The 22,375-nt window shown below is 36.6% G+C and overlaps 1 protein-coding gene across 1 annotated transcript in view; it reads right to left on the reverse strand.

Moving 5' to 3' along the window:
* The window catches only part of LOC309608861 (uncharacterized protein), a 42,512-nt gene extending 20,371 nt beyond the window's left edge, over positions 1–22,141 (reverse strand). Inside the window, exon 1 of the mRNA XM_082349507.1 lies at positions 1–22,141. This exon is cut by the window's left edge and continues 20,371 nt beyond it. The gene's annotated coding sequence lies outside the window, so the exon portion shown is untranslated.
* Between the last annotated feature and the right edge of the window lie 234 nt (positions 22,142–22,375).

Raw genomic sequence — 22,375 nt, forward strand, 5'->3', positions numbered from 1 at the left:
GGATTCTAATTCACCTTCTATTTACTATAATCTATATTCCTTTTTTGGACAAGTCATAGCTTCTCCTTTCATAAAATAATATCTTCCATTATGTTATAATTACAAAGTGTGGACTCATAGGATCAATGAATCATAGGGCTGGATGAAATAAGCCTTCAGCAATCATCTCTGCCTCTAGGGCACCTCTAAACCATGAGTCAAAAAACAAGGTGAGTAAGAGACTCCTTTAGCCAGAAACATGGTTTTGGCTAGATAACAAAAAAAAGTAAACCTGGGAATTCTTTTCTTCTTTAGGGAAAATACTTCTTCCTTCCTTTTTTTTTTTTTTTTTTTAAAGTGAAACTCACCCCAAACTGATATTGTTAGAATAATAACCCCACCTAAAAACCTGTTGTGTATAAAAGTGTGAAGCGAGTTAGACTCACTTCATATTTGAGAACTGGATTCTAGGATCTGTAAGACTCCAGATAAATAGTGTTTGAGAATGAAAGATTCTGCACTCATTGACTGAAGCATCTTTTATTACCTGACTGCAAAATATAAAAACAGTATGTAAGGCTACCACGGAGCAGAAGAGATGAGGATGAGTAGAGGACAATTTAAAACGCCACAAAGCTTGCTGTTATGATTGTTTTATTACTATTTTAGCTGTTATTATTGTTTTAGCCATTTTTCTTGAATAAACGCTATTCAGATTTAAAAAAAAACAGTATGTAAGTACAAGATTTGTCAACAGATTAAATGCTACATCATCTATAGAAAGCCAAAAAACTATTTGGAAGAGAAAGGCATTAGGGTAACATTTATATACTAACAAAAGTCAATTGGAAGTTAGAATAAAATGTTATTTTCTTAAATGTTGTAATTCACTCAGGTTAAGACCATTCTCATCCTGCTTATAGGTCCTGTACAACTTGGATATCTCCAAGTATCCTTGTATTCGAGGATATGCTTCCAAACACTGAGACAATATGCCTCACTGTGTGAAGTCAGGGCAAAACTTCAAGCAGACTTAATCCCCTGGCTGTTTATACGATGGTCCTTTCAGGACTGAACAAATGTGGACACAAAAAGAGAGACCTGGCTCCCTAAAATTACCTTGAGTATTTGGGTCAATTTGAATTTCATATTCTAAGGAAGTTATGATACGCAAAGACACAAACAACTTGTTTCTCCAGAGTTTCAAATCCTGCGCCAAATTATTTTAACAAACAAATATGGTTACAATGTAAATGGGGGACATGGCCAAGACCAAACACAACTGCCTTTAAAGGGAGGTGGATTCTGTTACTCAAAAATATGTCTTGTTCTGCTGGACGCCATACTGGGTCTGAATATTCTAAGGTGGTCTTAGAACTAATTTTGAGGTTGGACGTGCAGAGAGCTGAACCGGAGTTGGAGAGACATATGAAAGGAGGGGTAGAGGAGGAGAAATGGAAGGCGAGAGAGGAGAGCAGCCAGGGAGAGGATGTGGTGCTGGGAAACCACCGAGGGTAAAGGCAGTAAGTGAAAATCCCGAGTGGCGAGGTGCCTGAAGGATTCTTAAGAACAAGAATTCTTAATATTGAATGAAATTGTTTCTGTTTCTGTGATTGTAAATGATTCCAACTCCTCAAGTTTTAGTAAAGTCTGTCATAAGCATTCATGCGTTGAGGACTTCCTTTTGTTTTTGGATTGAAAATTATGGGAAAGACCTCATTCCATTTTTTTGAGGCTGGAGAATTTAATTCCTAACCGATGACCTTTGGGTTTGCTGCCCCCATCCCAGATGGGGGCCTGGATAAGGCTTTGCTGATTGACACAGTTGAGGTGCCAGGACCGCATTTGGCGGAATAGGGTCAGCATGAACAGGAAGAGCCATAAATCAACACATTAAGCTGAAGCAGGCATTCAGAGCCAAGGAAGCCCTTCCCTGTCCCCCAACCCCTCCACCCCACCCGCAAGTGTCTAGAACTTTTGAAGTGACCTTTGGTTTCCCACAACCCATGGGATGGATGTTTGAATCAGGGAGAGAGTAGATTCCAGCTGATACTTGGGTTATATCCATACAATCTGAAAATACAATAATTTATTAAGAGTGGAATTAGGGGTGGAAAATTTTAATCTCTAGGGCTTCACTTTTTGTCATATGGTTCATTGTCAGCAGCCCATGATGCTGTTGGCATTTTCTTCTACAAACATACCAGGGATTTAGCATATTTTGATTTTTAAAGTCAAGTCCAAGCTAGTCAACTATGTGTCTGGTAAACCAAAAGATATTGTGGCAACGGTAAATCGTGGCAACGGTTCTGAAATTATTTTGTGCATTTGCGTTTATTGGAAGTGTAATTATAGGTTGCTTCTCTCTGTAGCATTCCCCATGGCACACAGAGGAGTTTGTTTGTATGTGGAAATCTTTATAGGAAGTAGCATTGTTGTGTGAGGCTTGTAGACTGGTACCTACATGTTTGAAGATGCCCACATTCTTATGGTTTATCATCACTTATGAATAATGGCCCTGGGCTATAGTGAAAAAAGTATCAATGATCCATTGCTTGAACTTCTCTTTTAAAAGGGCAAATTTCACATATGTCTAAAATGAAGATGACCTATTTTTTATGTTAAATTAGAATTTTAATCTACCTACCTTCATTATGTTCTGCTGCATTATTAGTGGCAAGATATGCACATTTATAAATGGATGAGAAAGAAAGAAAGAAAAAGAAAAGAAAAGATGTTTTAAGATACAGCTTGCCTAATTTCTTTAATTGGAAAGTCTCTCATATTCTGTTTTTAACGGATATGTCTTACAGTGCCACATCTTGATGTTCTGATAGGGTCTTCAGGGAAATTTTATTTTATGGAGCAACTCCTAGGTGGCATATCTTGACATCTGAGAACCTTCCAGAAAACAATGAAGTGTACTAACAGAACAAGTGCCTTGACTAGTTTTCTACATTTAGCCATAACTATGCTATTCTCACAGTTGTGGGAAAGTCTGAGGGCCAAGTTCTTGTCTGGCTTTGAATCTAGTCCAGTCTTGACATGCTATGAAGCTTCAGGGCAAAGTTTAATTTTCCCAAGACACAGTGAGCCTACTGTGTAGTGATACAAAATTATATTTCTGCTTTAAAAAAGATGACACAGTCAAACTGATTTTATGGAAATCTGAAATGAAAGCCAAATATTAGGTGATTGTAATCCAAATAAAATATAATCCATAAAAACCTGAAGATTGTTATTATATTTGGAAACATTGTATCTTCCATTGCTTTTCAAAGTGAATCTATGACCACTTAGACCACATAAAATCACCTTGTTTGAGAGTCTGGAGACCACCTCACTATGTGGTTTCCAACATCCCAAGTATGTTCTCAAAAATCTCTTCTTGTCTGTGTTCTCCAGCCTTTATTCACAGAGGGCAGTGTGTCTGTGTGTATTATATGAGCATTCTTGTTTCTACCAGCTTATTATTTATTTTTCCCAAACTCTTGCCATTCACAAAATAGCAAGTGTACCACGTACAAATTCATTTAATCATTGACGAAAATGGAAATGAGGGCACGGCAAAGAGAATTCTATAGCATGGTACTGGTGTCCACACTGCAGGGTGACATGGGTCTGTTAATCATCACTCTGTGGGTGCGGTTGTTTAACCCGTTTAAAAATTATTTATTTAACAAATATTTATTGAGTGCTCCCTCTGAGCCAGGCTTCATGCTGGGTGGTAGAAATTAGAAATGATACTGTCCCTGACCTCAAGCACCTCAACGGGAGAAAGACATGGAAATGAAGAGCTGTTATGAAGTGTGATGATGCCAGAAGACTCTGTGAGGCAAGGGACTTAAAATCCTGCCTGGGATTTTCTGAAAAAATAAACTGAAGAGAGTAAGACATTTTTTGAATTGTTCAAAATGTATTCAATTTATTCCACTAATTTTAGAAACATTTCATCAAATTACCAAGAAAATTCTATCTGAATTTTGATTATAATTGCATTAAACCTTTAAATTTATAAATTGAATATTCTTATCTAGAGCCATGATATATCTCTCATTTAATTCCCACATATTTTTAAAAGGTGATTTTTAGATATTTTGGTTTTTGTTGCTCTTGAGTTAGGACTTTTTCCATACCTTATCCATGGTTTTTGTGGGTTTCCAAGAAAGCTATGGGTCTTGACTTATTGTTTCTAATAGTTTTTCAGGTGATTCTATTAGTGTTTTCTAAATCAAAAGTCTTTTGTGAATAGTGTATTGATAATGATAATTTAATCCCTTCTTTTTAAACCTCCTATTTGGTTGTGTATTTCATGAAATTCTAGATTTGTTTGAACATTGTAACATAAAACACGGGACTTTAATCACATCCACTTGCATTTCAAACAAGTGCAAATGCACCTACAGTGTAGCTTCCCAGCTGACTTAAATTTCAGCAGGAAGTAGAAACCGGAAGTATTGCACCTACTCATGTCCCACAGAAATGCAACTTTGTCTCTTTTCCCAAGACATGCTCATTGCCTAATGATATCATGGATGCTCTTGCCAGCTTGCTTTTAAAAAATATGTAAGAAACATAATTGGAAAAATTTAAAAATTATTGAAATTAAGAATGGAAATAAAAGTGAGAAAAATGGAGTGTAAAAATATGGAGGGACTCTTCCATGAGACTAGTTTATGACAGAGGTGTTTCAATTTATGAATGCTTCATCAGGGAAACATATGGTTGTTAGCAGAGTTAAGTAACCTTGGTTAACAGGTATAGTATGTGGTCAGTTCCTATTGTATATTCTTTACCTCTATACCCCTATTTCCTGAAACAGGAATTGCCATAGTGACAGCAGGAAGCATCCTCATTTTAGTTTTTCAAACACGGAAGGCATACGTACACAGTTGCATTTTAGAAAGGTCACTCTGATGACATGGTGAAGGATGGATAGAGGTAGACAAGACTGACAAAAAGACACTAGCTGTGGACTAAAGTAATATTGGAAAATACGAAAAAGTGAGGTAGATCTGTGAGTGTGAGGAGGTAGAATCAGTTTTTCATGATGAATTAGATGCAGTGTTGAGTAGAGGAGAATCAAGGAGAGATCGCAGGGTTTTTGACTGGGTGACTGAGAGGACTGTTTTGCTTTATTGGGAATAGAAGAAGAAAAGCAGATACAGCAAGAAGACAATGAGTTCAGTTGTGAGCACTGAGTAGAGATGGTAGCTAATATACGGATTTGGCATTCAAGAAAGAAGGCAAATCTACCATGCTTTCCATCCAGTCTCAATTTCTTCTCTGGAGCCCAGGAAATGATAAAATACATTGGGTAAGGATTATGGCAAGAACATAAACAGAATACAATAAATGACTTGTGTACACGCTCATGTGAAACTCTTCCAAAGAAATTTTTGTTTTTTCTAACTGTGGTAAAATATACAAAACATAAAATTGACCATTTTAACTGTTTTTAAGTGTACAGTTCAGTGGCATTAAATACATTCACACTGTTGTACAAACACTGCTGCCATCCATCTTCAAAACTTTTTTATTCCCAAACTGAAACTCTGTACCCATTAAAAGCACCTCCATATTTCCTCTTCCCCCAGCCCCTGGCACCATTTGACTTTCTGTCACTATGAATTTTACTACTCTGGGTACCTCATATAAGTGGAATCATACAGTATTTGTCCTTTTGTACCTGGTTTATTTCGCTAGTCATAATGTCTCCAAGTTTCATCTATGATGTAGCATTTTCAGAATTTCCTTCCTTCTTCAGGCTGAATGACATTCCATTATATGTATACACCACATTTTTTTATCCATTTATCTGTTGATGGGCATTTGGATTGCTTCCACCTTCCACCATTACTCGCCTGACTACTGTGAATAATGCTGCTGTAAACGTGGATGTACCAATATCTTTTTGAGGCTTTGTTTTCAGTTCTTTTGGGTATACACCCAGAAGTAGAATTGCTGGATCATATGGCAATTCTATGTTTAATCTCTTGAGGCACTCCTGTACTGTGTTCCACAGCAAATGTACCATTTTACATTCCCACCAGCAATGCATAAGCATTCCAATTTCTCCACATTCTCACCAACACTTGCTATTTTCTGTTTTAAATTTTTAAAAAATAATAGCCATCCTAAGGGGTATGAAGTGCTAGCTCATTGTGATTTTGGTTTTCATTTCCCTAATAATTAGTAATGTTGAGCATCATTTCATGTACTTTTTGGCCATTTGTATATCTTCTTCGGAGAAATATCTTTTCAAGTCCTTTGTCAATTTTTAAATCAGGTTGTTTGTTTTTTGTTGTTGTTGAGTTGTAAAGAAGATTTTCAAACCTTAAAGAGAGGGGTCAAATTCTGACCATTTACAGAATTCTGATTTCCATTATTGGCAACAACTTTATTCCTTTAGAAAACAGCATATGAAGCATAAGTGGAACTCATTTCAGGTACATTGGCATGGATCTAATATTTCTAGCTATCTTTGCCTAGTCAGATGCTTGAGATAATTTTTCCACACAATGAATCAATGCGTATTTCTGTTTTGTCCACATTCATAACTATTTCTGAACTCAGTCAAAAGTTCTAAGAACTACCCTCAGACTCTTGTCTTGCCTGCAAAAATACCAGATAAATATACACAAATGACAGTGCTTTTCCATTTCCAGGATATATTTGGCATTAAACTCAGGACAAAGGGAGACACAGACTTTAGCCTGTGATTTGGGTCCCCCAACCCTCATGAAGGTGTTTGTTTCCACCTACTGCCTCCCAAAGGTGCCACTGCCCTCTGCATATATGAATCTGTTTATAATCTGAAGCTAGAGGTGAGAAAGTATGTTGATTTTCTATTTTGTGACATTTTTGTGGTGGCACAGATATTTTTATGAAATCCAGGAATGAAATTTCCCTTTTCTGAAAAGATAACACATAAGGAATTATTTTAGAAGAATAAACTATTTAACTAACTACCCTTATGTGCTCCAAATAAACCTGCATTCAATTGTTTGTAATTGGTTTAGCTGGCTGATTTGGGGGCAGTAAATTTTAATAGATTTCTACGATATTCAGCTATTTATACATCAACAAATGGAACTATATTATTTTAAAATGCCCCAGAGTATAAAGTAGTGTTTATAGAGGCACTCAGTAAAATGTTGCTTTGTAAAGTAAATGTCCTAAAATCGTTTTCATATGTTACCATTTATTTATTCCCAAACAGATTGTAAGCAACTCAACGGAGCTGTTTTTAATCCCCTTTTATTGCATAATATAATGTTCTTTGTACAGTGTTAGCTAAATAACTGTTGCTGACTGACTGATCTGGCACTCGATGGAACTTTTTTATTGGCTATTCAAAAGTTATTTTAAATTTTGGGTGGAAGGAAAAGAGGCTTAGAAATTTATAGTATTTCTGTTAGATAACTAGTTTTAATACATTCTGAGGATTTCAAATATAATGGGTGAGTGTACCCATATGTTCTACATTTTAAGCATTCTCTTTGGCCATATCCTATTGCTCTTTGGCCATGTTCTACTCATTTTCATTTACCATTCCATTCCACTAATGAAAGTGACATTCATCAGCCCTTGGCAGACAACGTTACCTTTAAAATTTGCTCTTCACATGCTATACTTTGAGGATTTTTTAGGGGTGTCCTCAATTTTCTCTCTGCTTCGTTCAGAGCTAGGAAAATATTTTTTAATTGAAATATAGTTGGTGTACAGTATTATGTGAATTTCAGGTGTACTACATATTGATTTGACAATTGCATACATTATGAGATGATAACCATGAAAGTCTAGTAACCATCTGTCCCCATACAAATTTATTAAAATAATATTGACCGTATACCTTATGTTGTATACTACCTCCCCATGGCTTGTTTATTTTCTAACTGGAGGTTTGTACCTCTTAATTCCCTTCACCTATTACGTCCACCCCCCTCCTTCCACTTTAGCAACCACCTGTTTGTTCTCTGTTTCTGAGTTTGTTTTCATTTTGCTTTGTTTTCTTTGTTTGTTTTGTTTTTTAGATTCCTCATATAAGTGAGATCATATGGTATTTGTCTTCCTCTGTCTGACTTATTTCACTAAGCCTAATACCCTTTAGATTCATCTGTGTTTTCCCAAATGGCACGATTTCATTCTTTTTAGAGCCGAGTAATATTCCATTCTACCAAATCTTCTTTATCCATTCATCTATCAATGGGCATTTAGGTTGTTTCCTACCTTGGCAATTGTAAATAATGCTGCAACAAACATTAGTGTGCATATATCTTTTCAAATTAGTGTTTTTGTTTCCTTCAAGTAAATACCCAGAAGTGAAATTGCTGGATCATTTGTCACTTCTACTTTTAATTATTTGAGGAATCTCCATACTATTTTCCATAGTGGCTGCTCCAATTTACAATACCACCAGCAGTGCACAAGAGTTCTCTTTTCTTCACATCCTCCTCAACACTTGTTATTTGCTGTCTTTTTGATAATAGCCATTCTGACAGGTGTAAGGTTGTATCTCATTATGGTTTTAATTTGCATTTCCCTGATGATTAGTGGTGTTGAGTATCACACAAGCTTTTTAGTTTGATGTAATCCCTTTTTTTTTTGTTTTTTGTTTTTTGTTTCCCTTGCTTGAGGAGACATATTAAAAAAAATATTGCTAAGACCAATGTCAAAGAGCTTACAGCCTATGTTTTCTTCTAGAAGTTTTATAGTTTTAGGTCTTACATTTAAGTCTTTAATCCATTTCAGTTTATTTTTGTATATAGTGTGAAAGAGTAGTCCTGTTTGATTCTTTTGTATATAGCTTTCCAGTTTTCCAACAACATTTATTGAAGAGACTGTCTTTTCCCCATTGTATATTCTCACTTCCTTTGTCAGAGGTTAATTGCCTGCATAAGTGTGGGTTCATTTCTGGGCACTCTATTCTGTTTCATTGATCTATGTGTCTATTTTTGTGCCAGTGCCATACTGTTTTGATTACTGTAGCTTTGTAGTATAGTTTGAAATCATGGAGCATGATACCTTCAGCTTTGTTCTTTCTCAAGATTGCTCTGACTATTTGGGGTCTTTTGTGTTACCATACAAAATTTAGAATTAGTTTCTATTACTGTGAAAAATCCCATTGGTATTTTGATAGAAATTGCATTGAATCTATAGACTGCCTTGAGTAGTATGGTCATTTTAACTATATTAATTCTTCCAATCCATTAGCATGGTATATCTTTCCATTTGTTTGTGTGTCATCTTCAGTTTCTTTCATCAATGTCTTACAGTTTTCAGAGTACAAATCATTTACTCCTTTGGTTAGATTTATTCCTAGATATTTTATTCCTTTTGATGCAGTTGTAAATGAGAGTTTTCTTAATTTCTCTTTCTGATAGCTCATTATTAATGCATAGAAAAGCAAGAGATTTCTGTATATTAATTTTTTTACCCTGTAACTTTACTGAATTCATTTATTGGTTCTAATACTTTTTTGGTAACATTTTTGGGATTTCCTATACATAGTATCATGTCATCTTAAACACTGACAGTTTTACTTCTTCCTTCCTGACTGGGATTCCTTTTATGTATTTGTCTTGTTTGATTACTATGGCTAGGACCTTCAATATTATATTGAACAAAGTTAGAGGGAGTGGGCATCTTTATCTTGTTCCTGATCTTAGGGAAAAAGTTTTCAGCTTTTCACCATTGAGTATGATGCTGGCCGTGGGTTTTGCATATAGCCTTTATTATGTTGAGGTATGTTCCCCCTACACCCACTTTGGGAGACTTTTTATGATGTGTTGAATTTAGTCAAAGGCTTTTTCTGCATCTATTGAGATATCATATGATTTTTCTTCTTCAATTAGTTAATGTCGTATGTAACATTGATTGATTTGTGAATACTGAACCATCCTTGCATCCCTGGGAGAAATCCCACTTGATCATGGTGTATGATCCTTTCAATGTAATGCTGAATTTGGTTTGCTACTATTTTGTTGAGGCTTTTTGCATCTATATTCACCAGAGATATTGGCTTGTCATTTTCTTTTTTTGTGGTGTCTTTGTCTGGTTTTGGTATCATGGTGATGCTGGCTTCCTAGAGTGAGTTCAGAAGTGTTCCTTTCTCTTCAATTTTTTTGGAATAGTTTGAGTGGATAATGTTAACTCTTCTTTAAATGTTTTGTAGAATTCATCTGTGACGCCATCCTGGACTTTCATTTGTTCAGAGTTTTAAAATTACCAGTTCAATTTCATTAACTGGTAATCAGTCTGTTAATATTTTCTATTTCTTCCTGATTCAGTCTTGGGAGACCGTAGGTTTCTAGGAATTTATTCATTTCTTTTAGGTTGTCCACTTTATTGTTGCATAATTATTTTTCGTGGTAATCTCTTATGATCCTCTGTATCTCTGTAGTGTCGGTTGTAACTTCTCCTCTTTCATTTTTGATTTTATTAATTTGAGTCCTCTCTCTTTTTTTCTTGATGAAAGTTCTATCAATTTTGTCTGTCTTTTCAAAGAACCAGCTCTTAGTTTCACTGATCTTTTCTGTTGTTCTTTTAGTCTCTATTTCTTTTACTTCTGCTCTAATCTTTATGATTTCTTTCTTTCTACTAACTTTGGGGTTTATTTGTTCTTTTTTTTCTAGTTCCTGTAGACATAAGGTTATGACAACCAAAAATATTTCCAGACATTGCCAAATATTCCCTAGGTGGGGAGGGCGGGGTGTGAAATCTTCCCTGGTTGAGAACTATCCTTGAGAGTCTAAAAGAGTATTTGTGGAGGCATCCATTACGATGTTGCTTTGTACACGTTCTAAGGTGTTTTTCTTAGGTTTAAAGATTATTTTTCCAAACAGATCACACAAAACTTATTTGACCTTACTTTTTAACCTTACTTTGGTGCATAATATGTATATAGTGTTCTGTGCATGGTGAGAGGTCAGTAATTGCTGTTTACTTTTTCAGTTCTAATTTTCACCACCCCCAGCTTTTCTAGGCTGTTAGTTCACAAAGTAGAAGGGGTTGTTCATCACGCCTCAGTCTTTCCAAATCTTGGCATTTGGCAATCACTGTCAACAGTGTTGTTTTTATATACGTGGGCAGTGCTTTGAGTCAATTAATCATACCAGACTTATTGCCAGGGACAAAGCCTGCAAAACTGTCAGTATATTAACGTCTGAGGAAGTGCTGAAGAACAGCCGGGACCCCTGCAATAGCCCAAAGACACTATAATAGAAGGTCACTAATTTTGGAAGAAATGATTTTCATTTTGGTCACAGCTGTTGGCATTCCAAAGGGCTCGCATTCTATCTGTTGAAATAAGGAGGCTCTGTTTGAGATTTTGTTCTGTCAGAGGATTTGGTGATATTGTTTAGAGAATTACTAGGCTGTCAGTGAATATGTTTTATGTATAATGACTAACTATTTAAAACTGGTTTATAAAGATAGGGATGGGATTCTAAAAGCTGACCAGGAGTTGGTTCTCAGAGAAAAATGCGTCATTTATGAGAGAATTTTCCTAAACTGAAGGAAGGGAGATTGCTTTTCTGGAGAACATTCAACATCACTGGCCCCTCATGTATAAAAATCTACTTAGGGCTGCAGCAAGACTTGTTGGCCCCATAGCTATATCTCCGACCCTTTCCTTCATGCCTCGAATTTCAAGCATTTGAGTAACTTGGTAACAATTTATATAGTTATAGTGGTGGCATTTCTTTTGAAACCATGGCTGTGATACAGTTGTAACTTAAGAAAGCCCCTCCATCCACTGCCACAAACTTTGTAGATCTCACTATTTGCAGGGGCCCTAGCAGTTCTGTCTCATATTGGACAGTGGGTCAATTTCTATCTCACATTCTGGCTCAACTCCATATATGCTGAGAAACCACTCTGAATGGGGACTGTGGTCACTGACTATTTGTTTATCATCATCAAGTCTGTGGGTAACTGTAGTTGAACTCAGTTAGATTTAGCTCATATTTTAATAAAAAAGAATTTTCTACTCTCTGAAAGGGGAGCATTGCTTGGCTTACTAGATATTTCTTCTAAAATGTATGCTAGTTTCCATTTTGTTAATTTGAAATCTGGATTTGTTAGGCCAATATTCACTACCAGGGCTTTAAGTATGGCCATTTAATTGTTGACCCCTGTCAACAACCCCCTACTTTGTTACCATGTAGAGAAAATTGTTTAGGAGAAATTCTACTCAGAATACAATCTTTTTGATTTAGAACCTAGAAATTGGAGAGTTCCAAATCAGGTCACACCTAAAAGTTGTTCTTTCAGTTATGATCTTAAATTATTAGCGTACCTATTTCGCCAATAGTATGAGTGCAGTAAGCGAAGGGATCATGTCTTCAAAGAATAGAGCATGCTCAAAAATGTTTCAAGTAAATATTTTGATGTATCAGAAGGCAATAAGTTTTTCATGGTATTGGAAAGGGAGAGAAACTAGATACATCATGGATTCAAAATATTCTACTTCCTAGACTTGTTGATAATAAACCATATTACCATCACTCATACCTGACTGTTAACAAAAATAGAAAGCAAAATAGCAAGCCCTACCCACTTGCCTCAAGTCTAATTAGGGTACTTGAATTTACCTCCTGAGTTTGTGTCTTTTTTTAAAAGTAAATCTTAGAAATGAAGTTCTGACTTTAGCCCCTCCCCCCCAAAAGAAAGAAAGAAAAGAAAAATACCTAAAACAACAACAACCCACTCATACCCTGTCCTCTCCCCAAGAAACAACGGTCATCATTGCTCTCTGAGCTACTTGAATAAAGTAGTTTAGAAATCATCACTGGAAAACAGTGAGACTGGGAAATTTAATCAAGTTTAGTGTCAGGCATTCTACAAATTGGCTATGGTCTAAACTTGGACATAAATCCACTTGCATTTGGAAGTCACTTATACTTGGCTACATAGAATACAATTTTGTGTAATTTGAATGTTTTGGCCGATATTAATCTGTAACTGCCAATATCAATTTAAATAATAGGGTTACACCAAATTTCAGGGGCCACAAAGTACTATTTTACTCTAAATTTTGGTAAATCATAGAGTATCCTTTTTTGAGCAAGCAAATAAGATAAACAGTAATAGAAATAACGGCCTTATTTTGACCACTCTATTTTGATTCTATCATTTTTCTCAGTCCTCAAATTCCACAAAATTGTTTATAAAAACTTTGCTTGCTCAAAGAGAGATTTATTTATCAAATGTGCCTACTGAGTGCAAAGTGCATCCAGGTTTTTTCAACTCTGATTGACTGAGCCACAGCCTCTTGCTTTGCCTTAAACTCTGTTTTGTATTGTTTTGCTTTATACTGCAATGAGCCACTTCATAGGTGTAAGTTTTATTTTCATTCCACCTCCATGGCTAACCAAGATTATAATACACCAGAAGATCAATGCCCAGTAACTTTTATATAGTTTGTATTCCCTATGGCACTGAAAAGATCATTCTAAGCCCATAACAGGCCCAATGATCTTGAATTGCCAATGTTAATTTCATAAAGACAGGGATTTTCATTGGATTTGTTCCCTGTTATATCTTTGATGCTTATAACAGTACCTGACATATTATAAGTGCTCAGCAAATATTTTTTTTGAATGTGTAAATGAATTAACCCACAGTGGTAATTTATACTAGTTAAACCTTTCTTTAAAATGCAGAGAATAGTTCATTCTGGCACTATTGGCAAGTATTATTGGATTTTTGAGCATTATTCACTTCTTTTTATCACACTGATTTAGTAGGCTTTTTAGATCAATACTATGTAAATTACTCGAGAAACCCCATGTTTATTTTTGCATTAGGCTGGACCTGGCCTTAGAATCCTCACTCCAAAGAGCTTTGCAGTCAAAGAAAAAAAAGGAAACATCCCACCACCAGAGGCAGTCAGACAATGAGCACTCAGTCAGGAGAGGCACCAGAAAGGAAGACAGGCACCAGCTCTAAATAAAAGGAATCCCATTTTTCTTGATGTGAGAATGAGAGATAATTCCCTCCCTAAGCTCTAGTGGGTGAAAGAAAGCTGGTTTAGATATTTTCTTTCTTATCTATCAATTATCTATCTATCTACCTACCTACCTGTCTCATCTTTTTATCAAAAAAGGGCCAAAGATTGAACTGGTTCATTGGTTGCAATGATTGCTCTTTATACACACCTGGTATGTATACAACTTTGTTCATGCCACTCATATAATCATAGCTAAATTTATTGAATTCTTTCTACCATTTTGACCTACCTGGAAAAATATCTCTTTAACTCTTCAAACAATTCATGAAGTAGGTACTACTTTTTAATCACCTCTATTTCACAGGTGAGGAAACTGAGGCTCTGAGCAGTCAATATATTTGCCCCAAGGTCCAGAGACCAATACATGACCAAAGTGGGATTTAAAGCTGGGAGGTATGACACTGTGTGAACTTTTAATGCTAGGATAAAATGCCTTAACAGTGCTTCTATTGTTGTTTGTGTTTCTCTTACTTGATTGTGAGAGTCTTGAGGGCACGACTGGGTCTTGTCCATCTTTATATTCCTCACAATACCTTTCACAGATCAGCACCTTGAACATAGTGATACCCAGTAAATGTATCAGATGGAAGACAATGCTGTTATACTTGAAATTTGGAAACCTACGTGCAGTTAACAAATGACCTTGTCACTCTGAATCTCACTGGTTTAGAGCATTTATGCATATACTTTTAATTTTTTAATTAAAAAAACAAAAATAAAAAGAAGAAAAGAACCAGCATGCTCAAAAATTCAGTGATTCAGTCTTAATCTATCATCTTAATCAATTTCCCACTTGCTTTTGGTCTTTTCTTCATAGCATGCACTGCGAAACCCACTTGTGAGTAGTGGTTTTCCAGGAACATTTAGAAAATAATGTGGGATTTGTTTGCTTTTGACTTGGAGAATTTCATGTTCTCCTGAAAGATAAGCTTTGACTTGGGGGTCTTCACAGGGAAAGTATATTGTGGCTGTTGTTCCAAGGGTGGTGAAAATATCCTATAAAAACTTTGGATGGGGCTTCCCTGGTGGCGCAGTGGTTGAGAATCTGCCTGCCAATGCAGGGGACACGGGTTCGAGCCCTGGTCTGGGAAGATCCCACATGCCGCGGAGCAACTGGGCCCGTGAGCCACAATTACTGAGCCTGCGCGTCTGGAGCCTGTGCTCCGCAACGAGAGAGGCCGCGATAGTGAGAGGCCCGCGCACCGCGATGAAGAGTGACCCCCGCTTGCCACAGCTGGAGAAAGCCCTCGCACAGAAACGAAGACCCAACACAGCCATAAATAAAATAAATAAATAAAATTAAAAAAACAAAAAACAAAAAAAACTTTGGATGAACTGGGCTTGGGAACATTTTCTCCTTCACACTGGAATCAGATTAGGTAGGTAGGAACTGGCCAAGAAGGTTTGTGCTCAGTGGCCTTCTCCAATCTGGGCCTCTGCCAGTGAGGTCCTGAGGCAGTTTTAAGTTCTTATATTGATTTCAGATTTCCCATATCATGTACCCTAGTCAACATTAATATGGTTCTAACACAGAATCAGTAGCAGCACCTGCACAAGGTGATAAGAAGAAGCCACTAAAGTGATTGCTTAGAGTTCAAAACATTGACTAAGCCATGTTCGCTGGTAGGACCACTGCAGTAAAAGGCACTGCATATTCAAGCACGCTCTCCTATTCTGCCTCTGCTCTTATATCTCTGGGTTAGTAAGTGAAGACAAGTCTTCTGTAAAGATTCACTCTCTTTCATCCTCTTTCTGAACATGCTGGTTTACAGATTTTCATTTATAATGGGAAATAGGGTACTCTATTTTGGCCTGCTAAGTTAGATCCCCCCAAATCTATGACTGAAAGCTATTTCTTGGCATTGAAAGCCCTTGATCAGCTTTTAGTAGCATGGGGTTCACGCAGTATATGCTTTCTCAGGAGCGTGCAAGGAAGAGGGATGTTTGGTAGAACAGGATATGGCGTTTTTGGATTCCTGGTTATCATGCTATCTAAAATGCTTAAATCCTATCTAACCTCTACCAATATTGTCAAAGTTTATAACATTATCCTGGACATTTCAGGGTCAATAAAATACAGATAATTTCTATCTTAACACATGTTGGTAAGCAATGGTGGGAGTTATGTAATCACACGATGGTAGTTTGGCAAGTACAGATTATAAATAATTAGGTTTTTGGTGGATGGGTTTATAGAAACAGAATTCATTTGTTGTATAGACCAAGGGCATTTTCCCTCCATTCCTGAAGGTCTGGTTAAGGGAAATAGGTAGAAAGTTTCCCAGTATAAGATGCATTTTAGATTGGAATTCTGCATGGATTACAGAATGTGGTGAGGTGAAAAGAGAACAGGTTTGAGAGCCAAGAAACCTGGGTTTCTCTCAGCAACTCATCTTGTGAATTGGAACAAGGGACAACATTTGGGGGCTTCAGGGTCCCCATATGCAGGGTGGAGAAATTGGCTTTGGTTTCTGTATTGCTTTCCCCTTCAAGTACTCTATGCCCGAACTGCCCCTGTTTGAAGGGGAGCATGTCTTAGACTGAAATATACTTGCTGGGCAAAAGACTGGATTTCAGAAATGGAAAACTATTTTATTGCTCGTGACGTTCCTTCATCCCTCCTTCTTCCTCCCTCTTGGTGAAACTTGGATGCACGCATAGTAAGGAAACTGTCATTTAAGAAATGAATGTCCTTAGCTTCGTGGAAATCTTTTCTCTTTTTCTTCCCCTGGTCAGCTGAAAGTCAGGGCTATTAGCTTGTTTATCCCACTGCCCCCTTCCATTCCTTAGCCTCTCCCTGTATTAAGGTCTCAGTGATAAGCTAGTTATCTTTTAATATGTAAAAAAATCTCAGAAATGTTAGATGTAACACCCTGCATGGGTGACAATGATAGGTCCAAGGGCTTGTTCCCAGGGCCCAGGAGTCATGATGGAGAGAATGCATTCCTGGAATGAGGCTCAATACAACACGGACAGAAAAATGTTAAGTGTATGTTCGATTTGAGGCATAGAAGTCTCTCCAGAAATAAGTACATGTGGCTGGCTTTAACTAGGTGTGTGCTTCTGAGGTTTTGGGAGCACCTAGGTGGAAATGCTGGACACTTTAAGAGCCTGAGTCCCTATATCTTGACTCTTTCCTCTCTCATTCTGTGAGTAAAAATAGCCTTGAGACCTGACAGTGATCTTAGCCAGTCCTTGCTTGTCCTTTCTCTCCTTCTATGAGCTATTGTTTATTCTGTAGGATTTTTAAAAAGGCTCTTGTAAACAGGGTACCTAATGACATTTTATTTTAGAACTACCACACAGACAAACTTTACAGGAATTTGTCTACATTTATATCTGGCCCAGCACATCCCCCCCCTCTCCCAGTTCAGCAGAGATGACCCCATCCATCTTCTGTTATGTTAGTATGAGAAGAAAACTCCTGGCTTGTTTTCTGGCAGCATAGCACGCAAGTACACTTAACATCTTCAGTTTTGGTAAAGTTGGATCTTCTGATTTATTTCTTACTTAGAAACAAGCTAACAAATCAAAACACACAGATTTCTTTTTTTTTATGAGGAGAGGGTGTTGAAATGAGAGGATTATTTTTTCTTTTCCCAGATCCCTACAGAATAGAGTGTTCCAACTCCATGAGATTTTAAATTCTGTGGAGGAATCAATCATGTTTTCCAGTTGTTGGTCATGTGGTCATGTGACGACTCCAAGGATCATGTTCCATTTTGTGACACAACTTCAGTGGACAGTCACAAGCTCATCCGGCTCTAGACTTAGGCACACAAGTCTTTTGGAGGTTTGCGGGAGCAGCAAAACCACAGTTGAAAGCACATAACAGTGAGAAAGCCCTGGAGAGTCTCTAGACAGCTAAATATTTATAATGTGCCTTTCTGGATATGGTGTCAAGCTTGTTGCAAAGTAAATACCTCAAGGCCAGGCTTGCACCAACCTGAACGAGTGGAACATTTTCCTGGTGATTCAGTTCAGTTCAACAAGGATTTATTGAGCTTCAGAACACTGTTTACTATGGAAAATACAAAAGAAGTCCAGCAATTGAGGGCATGATTGCAGCCCTTAAGCAAATTTTGATCTGCTTGGGAAGACAAAACTTAACAATGAAAAGAGCAACACAATATTTAATTAACTTTGAAGGCCAGATACCTTCCAACTTCTTAACATTTTTCACATCATGATACACATAGAAAAAATATTTAAATAGTATATGAATAGATTTGGAAGTAACTGAGGGTTACATATATGGGATTTGGTAAAAAAAAAAAGCTTAAACACTTTTATAATGTACAATTGTGATAAGAAAAATGTAATGTGAAGCATTAGAGGATATATTAAGTATTGAATTTATGAAAAACTTCCAAGAAATATTTTCAAATATTTTAAAGAGAAACTTGAAATTGCTTTCATAAACATAATGTTTTTTTTTCTTTACAAGTAAGTTTGAACTGACTACATGCAATTCCTGATCAAGACATTCTATCTTTTTTTTTTTTAACATCTCTATTGCAGTATAATTGCTTTACAATGGTGTGTTAGTTTCTGCTTCATAACAAAGTGAATCAGTTATACATATACATATATCCCCATATCTCTTCCCTCTTGCGTCTCCCTCCCTCCCACCCTCCCTATCCCACCCTTCTAGGTGGTCACAAAGCACCGAGCTGATCTCCCTGTCCTCTGCGGCTGCTTCCCACTAACTATCTATTTTACATTTGGTAGTGTATATATGTCCATGCCACTCTCTCACTTTGTCCCAGCTTACCCTTCCCCCTCCCCGTGTCCTCAAGTCCATTCTCTAGTAGGTCTGTGTCTTTATTCCCGTCTTGCCCCTAGGTTCTTCATGACCACTTTTTTTCTTTTTTCTTTTTTTTAGATTCCATATATATGTGTTAGCATACAGTATTTGTTTTTCCCTTTCTGACTTACTTCACTCTGTATGACAGACTCTAGGTCCAACCACCTCACTACAAGTAACTCAATTTTGTTTCTTTTAATGGCTGAGTAATATTCCATTGTATATAGGTGCCACATCTTCTTTATGCATTCATCTGTCGATGGACACTTAGGTTGCTTCCATGTCCTGGCTATTATAAATAGAGCTGCAATGAACATTTTGGTACATGACTCTTTTCGAATTATGGTTTCCTCAGAGTATATGCCCAGTGGTGGGATTGCTGGGTCGTATGGTAGTTCTATTTTTAGTTTTTTAAGGAACCTCCATACTGTTCTCCATAGTGGCTGTATCAATTTACATTCCCACCAACAGTGCAAGAGGGTTCCCTTTTCTCCACAGCCTCTCCAGCATTTATTGTTTGTAGATTTTTTGATGATGGCCATTCTGGCTGGTGTGAGATGATATCTCCTTGTAGTTTTGATTTGCATTTCTCTAGTGATTAATGATGTTGAGCATTCTTTCATGTGTTTGTTGGCAACCTGTATATCTTCTTTGGAGAAATGTATGTTTAGGTCTTCTGCCCATTTTTGGATAGGGTTGTTTGTTTTTTTGATATTGAGCTGCATGAGCTGCTTTGTATATTTTGGAGAATTTTTTGTCAGTTGCTTTGTCAGTTGCTTCATTTGCAAATATTTTCTCCTATTCTGAGAGTTGTCTTTTCATCTTGTTTATGGTTTCCTTTGCTGTGCAAAAGCTTGTAAGTTTCATTAGGTCCCATTTGTTCATTTTTGTTTTTATTTCCATTTCTCTAGGAGGTGGTCAAAAAGGATCTTGCTGTGATTTATGTCATAGAGTGTTCTGCCTATGTTTTCCTCTAAGAGTTTGATAGTGTCTGGCCTTACATTTAGGTCTTTAATCCATTTTGAGTTTATTTTTGTGTATGGTGGTAGGGAGTGTTCTAATTTCATTCTTTTACATGTACCTGTCCAGTTTTCCCAGCACCACTTATTGAAGAGGCTGTCTTTTCTCCATTGTATATTCTTGCCTCCTTTATCAAAGATAAGGTGACCATATGTGTGTGGAGTTATCTCTGGGCTTTCTATCCTGGTCCATTGATCTATATTTCTGTTTTTGTGCCAGTACCATACTGTCTTGATTACTGTAGCTTTGAAGTATAGTCTGAAGTCAGGGAGCCTGGTTCCTCCAGCTCCATTTTTCTTTCTCAAGATTGCTTTGGCTATTCGGGGTCTTTTGTGTTTCCATACAAATTGTGAAATTTTTTCTTCTAGTTCTGTGAAAAATGCTATTGGTAGTTTGATAGGGATTGCATTGAATCTGTAGATTGCTTTGGGTAGTATAGTCATTTTCACAATGTTGATTCTTCCAATCCAAGAACATGGGTATATCTGTCCATCTGTTTGTATCTTCTTTAATTTCTTTCATCAGTGTCTTATAGTTTTCTTCATACAGTTCTTTTGTCTCCTTAGGTAGGTTTATTCCTAGGTATTTTATTCCTTTATTTTGCAATGGTCAATGGGAGTGTTTCTGTGATTTCTCTTTCAGATTTTTCATCATTAGTGTATAGGAATGCAAGAGATTTCTGTGCATTAATGTTGTATCCTGCTACTTTTCCAAGTTCATTGATTAGCTCTAGTAGTTTTCTGGTAGCATCTTTAGGATTCTCTATGCCTAGTATCATGTCATCTGCAAACAGTGACAGGTTTACTTCTTCTTTTCCGATTTGGATTCCTTTTATTTCTTTTTCTTCTCTGATTGCTGTGGCTAACACTTCCAAAATTATGTTGAATAATAGTGGTGAGAGTGGGCAACCTTGTCTTGTTCCTGATCTTAATGGAAATGGTTTCCGTTTTTCACCATTGAGGATGATGTTGGCTGTGGGTCTGTCATATATGGCCTTTATTATGTTGAGGTAAATTCCCTCTATGCCTACTTTCTGGAGGGTTTTTTATATAAATGGATGTTGAATTTTTTCAAAAGCTTTCTCTGCATCTATTGAGATGACCATATGGTTTTTCTCCACTTTGTTAATATGGTGTATCACATTGATTGATTTGCGTATTTTGAAGAATCCTTGCATTCCTGGGATAAACCTCACTTGATCATGGTGTATGATCCTTTTAATGTGCTGTTGGATTCTGTTTGCTAGTATTTTGTTGAGGATTTTTGAATCTATGTTCATCAGTGATATTGGCCTGTAGTTTTCTTTCTTTGTGACATCTTTGTCTGGTTTTGGTATCAGGGTGATGGTGGCCTCGTAGAATGAGTTTGGGAGTGTTCCTTTCTCTGCAATATTTTGGAAGAGTTTCAGAAGGATAGGTGTTAGCTCTTCTCTAAATGTTTGATAGAATTCGCCTGTGAAGCCATCTGGTCCTGGGCTTTTGTTTGTTGGAAGATTTTTAATCACAGTTTCAATTTCAGTGCTTGTGATTGGTCTGTTCATATTTTCTATTTCTTCCTGATTGAGTCTCAGAAGGTTGTGCATTTCTAAGAATGTTTCCATTTCTTCCAGGTTGTCCATTTTATTGGCATATAGTTGCTTATAGTAATCGCTCATGATCCTTTGTATTTCTGCAGTGTCAGTTGTTACTTCTCCTTTATCATTTCTAATTCTATTGATTTGAGTCTTCTCCCTTTTTTTCTTGATGAGTCTGGCTAATGGTTTATCAATTTTGTTTATCTTCTCAAAGAAGCAGCTTTTAGTTTTATTGATCTTTGCTATCGTTTCCTTAATTTCTTTTTCATTTATTTCTGATCTGATCTTTATGATTTCCTTCCTTCTGCTAACTTTTGGGGTTTTGTTCTTCTTTCTCTAATTGCTTTAGGTGTAAGGTTAGGTTGTTTATTTGAGATGTTTCTTGTTTCTTAAGGTAGAATTGTATTGCTATAAACTTTCGTTTTATAACTGCTTTTGCTGAATTCCCATAGGTTTAGGGTCGTTGTGTTTTCGTTGTCATTTGTCTCTAGGTATTTTTTGATTTCCTCTTTGATTTCTTCAGTGATCTCTTGGTTATTAAGTAGTGTATAGTTTAGCCTCCATGTGTTTGTATTTTTTACAGATATTTTCCTGTAATTGATATCTAGTCTCATAGCGTTGTGGTCAGAAAAGATACTTGATACAATTTCAATTTTCTTAAATTTACCAAGGCTTGTTTTGTGACCCAAGATATGATCTATCCTGGAGAATGTTCCTTGAGCACTTGAGAAGAAAGTGTATTCTGTTGTTTTTGGATGGAATGTCCTATATTAGGTCCATCTTATTTAATGTATCATTTAAAGCTTGTGTTTCCTTATTTATTTTCATTTTGGAAGATCTGTCCATTGGTGAAAGTGGGGTGTTAAAGTCCCCTACTATGATTGTGTTACTGTCGATTTCCCATTTTATGGCTGTTAGTATTTGCCTTATGTATTGAGGTGCTCCTATGTTGGGTGCATAAATATTTACAATTGTTATATGT

This window comes from Balaenoptera borealis (genome assembly GCF_965194805.1).
Source record: "Balaenoptera borealis genome assembly, chromosome: 13".
Taxonomy (NCBI): Eukaryota; Metazoa; Chordata; class Mammalia; order Artiodactyla; family Balaenopteridae; genus Balaenoptera; species Balaenoptera borealis.